The 13726-nt window shown below is 41.6% G+C and overlaps 1 pseudogene; it reads left to right on the forward strand.

Annotated features, from left to right (window-relative positions):
• The first annotated feature begins 2634 nt into the window (after positions 1 to 2634).
• Positions 2635 to 2766, forward strand: LOC125121806 (uncharacterized; annotated as a pseudogene).
• Positions 2767 to 13726: the final 10960 nt, after the last annotated feature.

The raw sequence follows: 13726 nt of genomic DNA on the forward strand, positions 1-13726 counted from the left end.
TCTAAGAATCAGAGATCGGTATGGTTTGAATAGTAATTGGTTGCTGGCATTCACTGAACTCTTACTATGGGCCAAGCACTAGTCTAAGTATTTCATATATACAAACTCACTTAAATACTACAACAGCCTTGTGAATAAGTACCCTTTTATTCTCATTTTATAGTTGAGGATACTGAGGCACAGAGAGGTTAGTAACTTGTCCCAGGTCACCCAGCTCCTATTCATAATATCTGACTCTAAAGCCACATGCTATGTATCATCCGTCATTGAAGTCTACATGTGACATTTAGTAGTTTGTTTTCATCTTAATTGTGCTTTTTTTTTTTTTTATTTTCCCACTGTACAGCAAGGGGATCAAGTTATCCTTACATGTATACATTACAATTACATTTTTTTCCCCAGCCTTTCTTGTGTTGCAACATGAGTATCTAGACAAAGTTCTCAATGCTATTCAGCAGGATCTCCTTGTAAATCTATTCTAAGTTGTGTCTGATAAGCCCAAGCTCCCGATCCCTCCCACTCCCCCTCCCATCAGGCAGCCACAAGTCTCTTCTCCAAGTCCATGATTTTCTTTTCTGAGGAGATGTTCATTTGTGCTGGATATTAGATTCCAGTTATAAGTGATATCCTATGGTATTTGTCTTTGTCTTTCTGGCTCATTTCACTCAGTATGAGATTCTCTAGCTCCATCCATGTTGCTGCAAATGGCATTATGTCATTCTTTTTTATGGCTGAGTAGTATTCCATTGTGTATATATACCACCTCTTCCGAATCCAATCCTCTGTCGATGGACATTTGGGTTGTTTCCATGTCCTGGCTATTGTGAATAGGGCTGCAATGAACATGCGGGTGCATGTGTCTCTTTTAAGTAGAGTTTTGTCCGGATAGATGCCCAAGAGTGGGATTGCGGGGTCATATGGAAGTTCTATGTATAGATTTCTAAGGTATCTCCAAAGTGTTCTCCATAGTGGCTGTACCAGTTTACATTCCCACCAACAGTGCAGGAGGGTTCCCTTTTCTCCACAGCCCCTCCAGCACTTGTTATTTGTGGACTTTTAATTGTGCTTCTTAATCTGTTTTGATTCTGATGGTTTTCTCTTTGGTTTTTGCTTCAGAATTTGTAATATTTTGTACTTTGGCAAAGAAGAAGAAAAGGAGAAAAGCCAAAAAATCCACCTTATCCAAATATCTTAATTCATTATTTCTTAATTTACTATTGTAAATATTTGAATGGTAGTATATGTAAACTTTTATTGGGGACTCCACAATATAAAGCATTCTTGTTAATGTCTTTAAGAGAGTAACATCCAAACTTAGATGGACCATGTCAGTGATCATAAAGACTCTTTGAGAGAGGTCAACTCTGTGAAAAAAAGGCTTTTAACTCTTATTTTAAGAGGCCTTGTCCCTCATCATAGAAAATATTAAAAATTACATCTCACATTAGATGTAATTTGTAACCATTAATAGTTGAATTTCTGTGACTAGTTGATATGTCACATTTTATAGACATTTAATCAGATTTACTAGCTTCAGTTTTGGAACTTAAAAAGCTTTTTCTCAGATTTTTCTCAGCTCTCAATTTTATTTTCTCTTGACAGGCTTCTGGGCCCTGGGCATTGGGCCTTAGCCTCTAACCTGCAGTCACGCTGCCATAAAACAGAGGTGGAACTTCACTGTTGAAGGACTGTTGGGAAACTCTGTTTCACTAGGGGGTGCTCTTTCTTCTCCACGAAGGGAATTTCTTTGTTTTGGGGAGCAAACAGCTTTTGGAGCCCAAGTACAAAGGGCTCCATGCCTCCCCTTGATGTTAAAATAAAAAGTGAATACTGCTCTGTGTCAGAAGACCAGGGGATACTTCCAGAACTAAATAGGATTAGTCACTGTACAGATCAATGCAAATATATTTGTACATATTTGTACAAGGAGATTCAGTTTTTTTCACTGAAAATGCTTGTAGGGTAATCTGGGTTCATATTATCTTGATATGCACTCTATGTGAGGGGCAATTGTGTTGTCTAGGAATAAGCTGAGAAGCAAGTGTTTGCGTTAATGTGATTAGGTTTCTTGAGGCTAAGATAGGAGAACATTTTTTTAATGCGGTGGCAATTTTGCTGGACTTAGTCTTCTCTTTCTTTTAGGAGTCCTAGGCATTCATTGTGATGAATTTCTTCATTGTGCTGTCAGTTCTCCTGACAGGGAATTTATGCACAAGGATATGAAGGATTTGAGCTTTGCTTGAAAGTCTCATCTAGATCAAAATTTGATGAATTTTTATCCTTTCAGTAATCATTTGAAATAAAAACAGCCTACAATAACTCATCCTTCCCCCTCTCAGTGGATATGGAGCATACACAGCAGCATCTGGGAAGCAGCTTGTGTTAGAACTTAATGGAGTCCTAGCTGTTGCAAATGATTTTCTTCATTGCCATAGCCTTGGCTCACAATCTCAATCCATTGAAAATCCTGAATGGTAATGGCATCACAGTGTCTCCCCAATAATGCCACTGCTTTCCTTCTCAGGTGATACCGTGCTCTGGATGTGCAGAAGACATGTTGGATTTTAATTTTCCAGCAAAATGGCTCAACTTTCATGTAAAATTAAAGAGACAAGGTAAAATTTCACAAGCTTAAGCTTTGTGCAGTGGCAGTATTGTAGCCAATGAGGTTTATCTGAGGAGCAATTATTGCTATTTGAAAATTTCACAAACTTTTTAAAAATTAATCCCTATTATTTTATTTCTATATGGACATATACCATCAGAGAGTTTCTACAATAAAGAATCATTATTTTTTAAAAAAACATATAAGTAGGAAATGTTATTTCCGAGCATAATTTTAGCAGTTGTTACATGGAAATTGAACCAAGTCAGTCAGTACAGATTCTGGGCAGAAGAGAGTTGCTTTACCATTTCCCAAACTGAACCCATCCAGGAAAGTGTGATCCCAGATAACAGCAACCTGCCCCCTGCCATGCACTGCAGATTAGGTTTTACAATATTTGCTTGGGAAAAATACATAAAAGGATTTCAGCTTCTGTTTTCTCACTGAACTGCACTTTGTACACACCTCACTGCAATACGAATCTTTGCACATGCCTGCACTTGCCTGCTGTATAATTAGAGTCAAGTTGGAAATGACTCTCCAATACCATCTCTCCCTCCCCAAGAATGAACATGTAAAAATTTAATTCTGATATACATCCTCTGGAAACTTGAAACATGTTTATGTTTCTTATGCAAAATCTGGTTAAACTTGTGAAATTGCAGCTGTTTACCCATCTGTGAAGAGTTTGCCTCAGTAGTTCTAATTTTGGGAAATGCAAGAAGATTGTTATTTTCATTCTCCACTTTGGTATCAAGTGGACCTCCTTTTTGTATTTATGGAGAGAGAAATATATGGATGCATATTGGGAGATAGGGATGTTCAGTGGAGAAGAGCCTCAACTTGGGATATAGATAGTCGGAATCTTTGCTTAGTCATACACAACGATTGTGACTTTAGGCAAGTTATTTAATATCTGGAAGCCTTCAGTTTCTCTCCTGAGAAATGGAGCTAATCGTAGTTCTCTCCTAGAGCTGGAGTAGGAATTACAGGAAATAACTGGTAGAGCACAGTGTCTGGCACATACTGAGTGCCTAGTCAGCGCTGGTGGTGTTACTAGGAATATTATCTGCAGCTAGGTGGGAGTGACTACCAGCCCTCACTCCTAATAGTGAACATCTTTAAGAAAACTTTAGAATATTCTAAAAGACAGAACCATTTGTCAAAAACTTGTCCTTTTAGAAATAATCCATGGAATCACATGGAGGAGAATATGGAGTGTAGAGAGAACCACAGTGAACTGAAGGCTTCCAAAATACCAAGAGGCCCTGGAGGGAGCAACTTTTGGGAGGAGGCCCAGGGCCAAGGTGAGTCAGCACACCTACCCAGTTCCTGAGAGAAGGCTCCCTAGAGTCACTGAGTCACTCTTCCCTGAAACCAGGAGTTAGCCCCCTCCCCCACCTCCTTTTTTCCTTTCTATTTCAGAGTCACATCAGGGCTGCGAAGTACAATCAGAATAATAAAATATAATTATCATGATGACAAATCTGCAGATGATGTATTTTATGAAAATGAATTCTCCTTTTGATATGCTGTGCTTACTCAGAAGAGCCACTGAGTGGCACATTTGCAAACTGTGCTTCTCGTAGGTCAAAGGGAGTAACTCTTGGCAGAATTGTCCTAGGAGTGACCAAGAAGAGACTCTCCACCTTTAGGGAAGACCGGGCACTTTGCTGCTGATGAAGTGCTGGGTAGAGCACTCATCCTCTTCATAATGTTTCCAAACACGTCTCTGTGTTGACATTTTTATTTCAAGACAACGTATCCGTCATCTTCTCCCAATATGGTCACTCATCCGTTACTCTGTGCAAGACACTTCAGATGCCATGGAGGATAAAGAGATCTTTAAGGAACTTAGAATATAGTAGGGAAGCTGAAAATCACAACAATGATAATGATAATAATAGCACTAACTGATGACTTACTATGTCCAGCACTGCTTTAAGTTCCTTAAAATGTCTTTGTACCAAAGCAATGCTATAAGTAGATGTATCTTATCATCTCAGGGTTTTACCTTTTTTTTTTTTTTTAGGGCTGCACCCACGGCATATGGAAGTTCTCAGGCTAGCGGTCAAATCAGAGCTGTAGCTGCTGGCCTACACCACAGTCACACCAACTCGGGATCTGAGTCGCATTTGCGGCTTACACCACAGCTCACAGCAACACCGGATCCTTCAGCAACTCACTGAGGGAGGCCAGGGATCGAAACTGCATCCTCATGGATACTAGTCAGATTCGTTTCTGCTGAGCCATGATAGCAATTCCTATCATTTCAGTTTTATTTACTTATTTATTTTTTTGTCTTTTTGCTATTTCTTGGGCTGCTCCCGCAGCATATGGAGGTTCGCAGGTTAGGGGTCCAATCGGAGCTGTAGCCACCGGCCTACGCCAGAGCCACAGCAATGCGGGATCCGAGCCGAGTCTGCAACCTACACCACAGCTCACGGCAATGCCGGATCCTTAACCCACTAAGCAAGGGCAGGGACCGAACCCGCAACTTCATGGTTCCTAGTCGGATTCGTTAACCACTGCGCCACGACGGGAACTCCTCATTTCAGTTTTAAAGATGAGGAAACTGAGGCCTGTGGGACTCAGGAAACTCACAAAAAGTTAAGTCCTACATACAAACACGCAGTAACACCATGTAGAATTTAGTTCAATGTCCTGGAAGTTTATAGGAGGAAAAGATTATTTCCTGTGGATTGGCATCAGGGCATACATCACAGAGGAGGCTGCCATATAGCAAAGTCTTTTAAAATAATTTTTTATTATAGTTGATTTACACTGTTCTGTCAATTTCTGCTGTAAAACAAAGTGGCTCAGCTACACATATATATACATTCTTGTTCTCATATTGTCTTCTATCGTTTCACAAGTAATTGGATACAGTTCCTTGTGCTATACAGCAGGACCTCATTGCTCACCCATTCTAAATGTAATAGTTTGCATCCACTAACCCCAAACTCCCAGGCCATCCCACTCCCTCCCCCTTTCCCTTGGCAACCACAAGTGGTTCTCTACATCTGTGAGTCTGTTTCTGTTTTTGTGGATAGGTTCATTTGTGCCATATTTTAGATTTCACATATAAGTGATATCATATGGTATTTGTCTTTCTCTTTCTGACTTACTTCACTCAGTATGAGACTCTCTAGTTCCATCCATGTTGCTGCAAATGGCATGATTTTGTTCTTTTTTTATGGCTGAGTAGTATTCTAGAGCAAAGTCTTGAAGGGCATAGGGGGTTGAATTGTGCCTCCAAGAATCTTGTTCTCCCAAAACCTGTGAATGTGACCTTATTTGGAAAATGAGTTACTGAGATGTAATTAAGTTGAAGAACTTGAGATGAGATCATACTGGACTAAGGTTGGGTCCTAAATCCTTTGACAAGTGACCTTATAAGAGAAAGGTAGAGGGAGATTGCAGATGCAGACATGGAGGAAGAAGAATGCCATGGGAAGATGAAGGCAGAAACTGGCAGCTGGAAGCCAGGGGTGCTGGCAGCCGCAGATGCCAGGAAAGAGGCATGGAACAGATCATGCCTCAAAGCCTCCTGAAAGAACCAACCCTGCCAGTACCTTGATTTTGGACTCGTGGCTTCCAGGACTGCAAGAGAATACATTTCTCTTGTTTTGAGTTACCCAGTTTGTGACAATTTGTTGTGGGAGCTCTGGGAAACAAACACAAAGAGTATGTGAGAATCGCTGGGAAACAACAGCTCAAGCAAAGACACTGAAGGAAAAATACAGAGGTTTGAGTGTGTGTCTATTTTGGTTTGGCTGAAGCATAAGGATCCTAAGAGGGAACAGGCTGTTTAAGATGGAGGTCATATCCTCTGATGGAGGGATCTGAATGTCAGGTTAGGAAATGTAGATTTTGTTTGCTGAGCAATGAGGAACTTGATGAGAGTTGTATATTTAGAAAATTAAAGTGTCCCTGAGCTGGCAGAAGGTGATAGGGTCCTGAATTGGGGCAAGGGCAGTGGGGATGAAGAGAAGAGATGGAGGAAAAGTGTCTTGTAGGAATCCGAGAGACTTGGCAATCAAGAGATCTCAGTCTGACTTGCTAAGTAGCTTGATTCATATTTTACCTGCTATTCTTTATGCACTTTTGTCTTCTGGGCTGCATCATACCCACAAGGTAAATGAGCTACCCCAAGTCTTTTGGCTGCCTGTCAAATTGGATTATTAAGTTGTTCAGGCTTCCTCGCAATCAGGCTGTGCTCAAGGTTGGGGACTTTTCCTGAATCTTGGAATTATCTTTTTGGCTTTCTCTGCCTCTGCTCCTCCTATGTGAGCAGAACCTTTGGAAGTTGTTTTGGTGCCCTTAGTTACTTCTTCTTGGCTCCCACACACCTGAGCTGGGAGGAGGGGGCAGGGTTTCAGGGCTGTTGTGCTGGCCTCACTCCAGCATTCTAGAATAGCTCTTGTCTTAACATTTGATGCTAAAGTGTGATGGAGCAGCAGCATTGATCAAGCCATGACATCTGGAACAGATGCATATCTCAGAGCCATCCAGAAGATTTGGACATTGGCTATGCCCTGGGGACCTTTAATGTGGTCTGAGTCTTCAAGCTTCATTGGCATCTTATTCCTTTGGTTGGAGTCCCCAAATAGCACTGACCCTCTTGATCTGGCTTTAGATTATGAGACCAATGGGAGGAAAAGAAGGGGAGTCAGAGTTTCCTGAGGGCTGACTAATGCCAGTTATCATGCAAGGTGCTTTGCACATGTTATCTCATTTCATCTTTGTGTCAGAACTCTGAGGCAGATGCTATTATCCTCATTTTACAGATGAGGAAATTGAAGCTTAAAGCAATTAGGTCATAGAGTGAGTGGTGCTGCCAGGATTCAACCTTGGGCCTTTCCCAGAGACCAAACCACCTCCTACATAAGAGATTATTTTCAGTCAGTGCCACTAAAGCAGTAGAATTCAGTTTGGGGTATATGTGCAGAACTTTCCTGTGCCTGCTGGTTTTTTTACTTCATGTCATGATTTTGTATGATCGTTTCTCCTATGGTCCCTCCTAGAGCCTAGGCACTGACCTTGTACTTCCTGGACCTCTGCTCCAAGAATGTCTGAAGATTTTCTAGGCTGATGAACTTGTGCTATTTCCCAAAAGAACAAAAGCATATTTCAGCATCAGAGTGCAGTTTGGTCATACTGGGAAAGAGGGAATAAAATGGGTCCTCTTATGTAGCCTGCATCTCTACACTGGTCTGGGAAAAGGAAATGGCTTTGACACAGTGTCATGTTGGTAGTGACTGCAAAACTTGTGATGCTAGGGCCTCTATTTGCAGTTTCCAAACCCAGGCCAATATCCCCAAGTCCACAACCCTAACAGTCTTGTGCATGTTGTTTTGTCCTATCTTCCTTCTGCTCAGTCCCAGAATGTGTTTTTCCCTCCTTTCTGCAATTCCGATCCTAAAATTCCTTCTTGGCTCAGTCCCAGCTTCCTTCCTCCATTAAGCACCTCCTGATTAGCTTTCCTTTTCTGGTTTCCTGCAACAAGTTTGCTTCCATGACACTCCTCCCCAGCTCTCTTTCTGATTCTGGGTCTGTGCACTATCTCTTTAATTGATTGTAGCCTCTTAGAGTAAGGAGCGTGGTCTTCCTTTTGGTGCCATGGGCCTGGCCAAATGCAGGGCATACAACAAGGGCATTAATTACTGATTGAATCTGTAAGTTGCAACTACATTTTTTTTTTTTTGTCTTTTTGGTATTTCTTGGGCCGCTCCTGCAGCATATGGAGATTCCCAGGCTAGGGGTCTAATCAGAGCTGTAGCTGCTGGCCTACACCAGAGCCACAGCAACTCAGGATCCGAGCTGCATCTGCAACCTACACCATAGCTCACGGCAACTCAGGATCCTTAACCCACTGAGCAAGGCCAGGGACCGAACCCACAACCTCATCGTTCCTAGTCGGATTCGTTAACCACTGCGCCACGACGGGAACTCCGCACCTACATTTTTGGAACACAGACTATCTTACAAAATCTCATTGTTACCCCACTGTGTATAGAATAAAGTACAAATTTCTAAGCATGAAATTTTTTTTAAGCAAAAACAAAAGCAAAAAAATCAAACCTCTCCATCTTCACTTTCCAAACTACTTCCAGCTTCTGAAAAATTGTTAGCGTTGCTCTTACAGTTCTCCCAGCTGGAAACACCATTTCCAGATTCTCTGCCCCCTGGAAATTTGCCCTAGTTTTCAAATGCTGCCTTTTGTATGGAGCTGTTCTTGATCTTCCAAGACACAACTAAGACACGATTTTCCTTCTGAATGCCTGTACCATGTCACTTTAGCTCCATTTGGCCTTTATTCCATTTAACCTTGCCCTATATTTATTTCATCATTTACACTCCCTCTGGACTGCACACTGCTTAAGGAGAGGAAGGGTGTTGATTCACTTTTGCACCCAGTTAATGCCTAACGTAGGATAAGCAGCCTTTCATTAAGCCTGGCTAGGCTTGGCATAATTCCTACCCAATAGGAATCAGCAACAATTCTAAAGTGCTTTCTCATAGCAGCTGCTTGTAGAGGAGCTAAAAGAGGAGGGCTAGGAGAGAAGGTACCTGTTTCTTCCTTCTTTACACCTCCCTCCCTGGTGGCAGAGGCAGGGTTCCTATGTCTCATTCTGCACATTTAGTTGGCAACCTCTCTTTGCTGGAGAGAAAATGCACATAGCACATCAGAGACAGGCCAGGCCCCTATGGCTTATGAGTCAGCAGGCATTAGACCAAGCTCATCTCTTCCCTTACCTCTAAAAGCTACAAGGCAGAGAACTCATTATCACTGCACAGGGAATCATGAGCATTAGGCCAAGGTCAGAGCAGCCTGGATTGTTGCGGGGGCTGCTTTTTCTTTTCTTTTTTTTTTCCAGGGATGGTGCAGTGAGCCAGTTTCCTTCAATTGCTCATGACTTACATGACTTGCTGACAGTGAACCAGAGACATCCATTGACATCATTAGTCGTGTGAGCCAGATGTCAGCAGCTAGCTGTTTCAAACTTCCCCAGCTTGCTGACCTCATCTGGTCCTTTATGATTTAGGAAAAATTATCTCCAGTCTTCATCCCTTATGCAGGAAGTAGCCCAGATGCTTTCCCAGTAGCTCTGAAAATTCTTCCTCCAGCACTTTCTCTTTTCCACTGCTTTCTTGTGTTCCTGTTTGCCCTGTTTGCCCTGTTTTGTCCCGTTTGCCCTGTTCCCTTTACATATAGTGTGTACTTACCAAAACCCTTACAAACCGTCAGTACCCAGAGCACCACTGTGGGTGCCACAGACTTTATTGATGTTTTGGGAAAGGTAGTGCATGCATGCATGAGTGTGTGTGTGTTAGGGTTAGGAATGTTACATCACAGAGTAGAAAGGCAAAACACTTGCAACTGAATATTTAACCATCTCAGTTTGGAAAAGTCCCTCCACCATTCCATCCTCTGGAGAACTTCCTGTGGTCCTCTCTTCCCCTCGGCTTCCTACCAGGTTGCTGGACCCCTTCTGGACTCTCTTCTTGGACTTCTCTTTGCTTCACTGTGGTTCATTCAACAACTCTAACAATTACTGTACACTTCTGATGTCAAACAGTTTAACTGTTTTCCTTTCTCTGCAAATCATCCAGATGCGGCCTAGAAGGCCATCCTAATAACTAAAAAGTGCATTTAAGATGTTTCTAACCAAGTTCTCTGCCTGAGGAGAAATTCTGTGATCAGCTCTGACAGAAACATTTTTTCTCCCCCCATCAGTAAAGAAAATGAAATTACTTACTGTTCTAAATATTTCAGTGAGCTGGGTACATTAAAAAAATAATAATGCCTCCAGCACAAAAGGAGGGGAAAAGAAAGCAGAAATGATAATAAGTATAGGTTGTTCATCTTAGGCCAGGGATGGGCAGTTCATTACCCCTCCTTCTCCTGGAAGGCATACTGTAAATATGGCCCTCTTTTCTGCTAAGCAAGGACATGTCTCAGAATCCTTCTCTACAGTGTTGATTCAGCTGTCATTATGAGTCCATGGGAGTGGACGAGAAAGACTAAACCAATTTGCCACCAATATTCTAGATATGCTGTGGAGCAAGTTTTATGCTTTTGGTGATTACTTCTATTTCTATTCATTAACAGTTGCCAGTTTGGGGAAATGAGTAGAGTGTAGAAAATGAGATTTCTGTGTCAGTCAGTATAAACTGACCCCCAAATCTCAGTATTTCTTGCTCATGCCTCCCATCCTTTCAGGATCCGCTGAAGGTCTGCTCTGTGTCACCTTTGTCCAGGGAGTCAGGCTACCAGAGCAGCCTCCATCTGGACCATTGCTGGTCTTGTGGCAGAAGGAAACAGGTCATAGTGAACCCTGTACTGACTCTAAAATCTTCTGCTTATAAGTAACTCATGTCGCTTTTACTCACATTTCATTGGCCAACCTAATGTCAGGGAGGTAGGCAAGTATGATCCTCCCTAAGGCTGGGAAGCAAACACAATAATTCTATTTATATCCGATACTTACATTTTATTGTTCTTAAATAAATGTAGTGAAGGAAAATAAAGAACTTTCTGTTTATTATCAGATTTTAATGGCTATACTTTATTCTTCTTACTATATATAGTAGAAATCTTATTTTGAGGTTTAAAGAATAAAAATACACATTTGATGTGATTAACATCAGGATTCTTATTATTCAATGTCTTTTCTTCAGCTGGGATATAATTAGTTTTAACAGAAGGCTTCTTAATAGTCAAAATACATTATAGTATTAATGTAGAATAAAATAATCTTAGTGATTAAATTTGGACTCTATAATTATCCAACAGAATAGTGTTGTCTTTAATGTAGCTTCATAGTGGAATAAGGTAAACCTAACAATATTAACCTCATGAATCATGCCCTCTTTAACCTTCTTTTGGTGGTGGTGTGGGGGGAGGCTGTGTGCAGGGGCTTGATGTGGGAACTCAGTTCCTAGATCAGTGATTGAACATAGACCACAGTGTGAAAGTGCCAACGCCTCACTACTAGACTACCAGGGAACTCCCCACCACCACTTTAACATTTTGAAAATATGTTTTACACTTATACATACTTTTAATAGAAAATAATCTTTTCAGGGAGTTCCCATCGTGGCGCAGTGGTTAACGAATCCGACTAGGAACCATGAAGTTGCGGGTTCGGTCCCTGCCCTTGCTCAGTGGGTTAACGATCCGGCGTTGCTGTGAGCTGTGTAGGTTGCAGACGCGGCTCGGATCCCGCGTTGCTGTGGCTCTGGTGTAGGCCGGTGGCTACAGCTCTGATTCGGCCCCTAGCCTGGGAACCTCCATATGCCGCGGGAGCGGCCCAAGAAATAGCTAAAAAGTCAAAAAAAAAAAAAAAGAAAGAAAAGAAAATAATCTTTTCACATTGAAATATATTAAAACGGATATCAACACAATGATTACACGCTGTGATAATTATTCACTTCATCCCATTAATGTAAGAGTTTCAGCATGTGACATACAAAGCAGTTTCTAAAGGATGTTTGGAAGAACACTAGTTTAGAAAATGTTAATAGATGTTACATTTAAAAAGATTTAGTGAGGAGTTCCCATTGTGACTCAGCAGAAATGAACCCAACTAGTATACATGAGGACTGAGGACGCAGGTTCCACCCCTGGCCTTGCTCAGTGGGCTAAGGATCCAGCATTGCTGTGAGCTGTGGTGTAGGTCGAAGACATGGTTTGGATTTGGTGTTGCTGGGGCTGTGATGTGGGCCAGCGGCTACAGCTCTGATTCAACCCCTAGCCTGGGAGCCTTCATATGCCACAGACATGGCCTTAAAAAGACAACAAATAAACAAAATAAAAAATAAAAATAAAAAGATTTAGTGATTCAAGGGTTCAAGGAGTGCTTGGTTAAATACACTAAGCAGGTTTCTGTAATGCAAAGTGTTTCCTAATCTTAATGATGCATTATTGGTACATAAGCCATTTATCTGGTTATATTCTTCAGAACACACTCTGGGAAATGCTGACTTACACCTTTCAACCAGTCCCATCACAACTGCTTTTCCATCTCACTGGAAAGCCAATCCTTCAAGCCTTCTGTCGGCTTCTAATTAACCAGCCCTCTGCTTTCTCTGCTTCCCTGTTCATCCACCTTAGACTGAATGAGTCATCATTTTAGTAACATGCTTGGCCAATTATATAAGCCCCCTTATCTCTTATTTGTACCAATCTGGCAAAACCCAGCTGTGGATGAATCCAACTTTCTGCTTTCACCAAGCCCTGCTGGAGAAAGCCATATGATAATTAACTTCAAATGGGCCCTTGCTACCTGGCAATCCTACTCTGTTTCCTGTGCAGTTTACATCCTGCTCTCTCACTCTCACACGCCCTATCACACTATATCAATCCCTTTTTACTTACTGGATTCTACAACTACCTCTCCCTACCCTACTCATACCCTACCCACTGAGCTTCTTTACCCAGTACAGTTGTGCCTGGTTTCCCAGTCCTACTATAGCTGCCCCCATTCCAGATTCCTTTTCCCCTGTGTGGATAGCAGAAATGTCTCCTCTGTCTAAGAACAATTCCTCTACTGGTACTTTGATTTCTATACCCTCTCAACTTTCCCAGGACATGACACTATTGATTATACTTTCTTTTTCTTAGAGTCAATTTTACTTTTCAATTGTTTTTACATATGTGCCTCTCCCATTATGAAAAGGAAAGAAAGAAGAAAGGAAGGAAGGAATAAAACAGAGGGAGAGGAAAATTCTCCCTTGACATTACATTCTCTTCTAGCTAGTGAGCACTTCCTCCCAAAGTCTCACATTTCTATTTCCTCTTCTTCTACTCTTGACTCAGTTTGCTTCCATCTAATGTTTTAAATTTAAATCGATTTATCACACATATGGTAATGTAAAATCATCCTAAATGTACAGCACAATGAATTTTACATATTTATACACCCCATGTAGCTACCACCCAGATCAAGATATAGAGCATTTCTAAGAACAAAAAGTAACAATATCCTCAATGTTTAGAAACTTGTTATTGGAGTTCCCGTCATGGTGCAGTGGTTAACGAATCCGACTAGGAACCATGAGGTTGCGGGTTCGGTCCCTGCCCTTGCTCAGTGGGTTAACGATCCGGCGTTGCCG

Source organism: Phacochoerus africanus, chromosome 2 (assembly GCF_016906955.1).
Source record: "Phacochoerus africanus isolate WHEZ1 chromosome 2, ROS_Pafr_v1, whole genome shotgun sequence".
Lineage (NCBI taxonomy): Eukaryota > Metazoa > Chordata > Mammalia > Artiodactyla > Suidae > Phacochoerus > Phacochoerus africanus.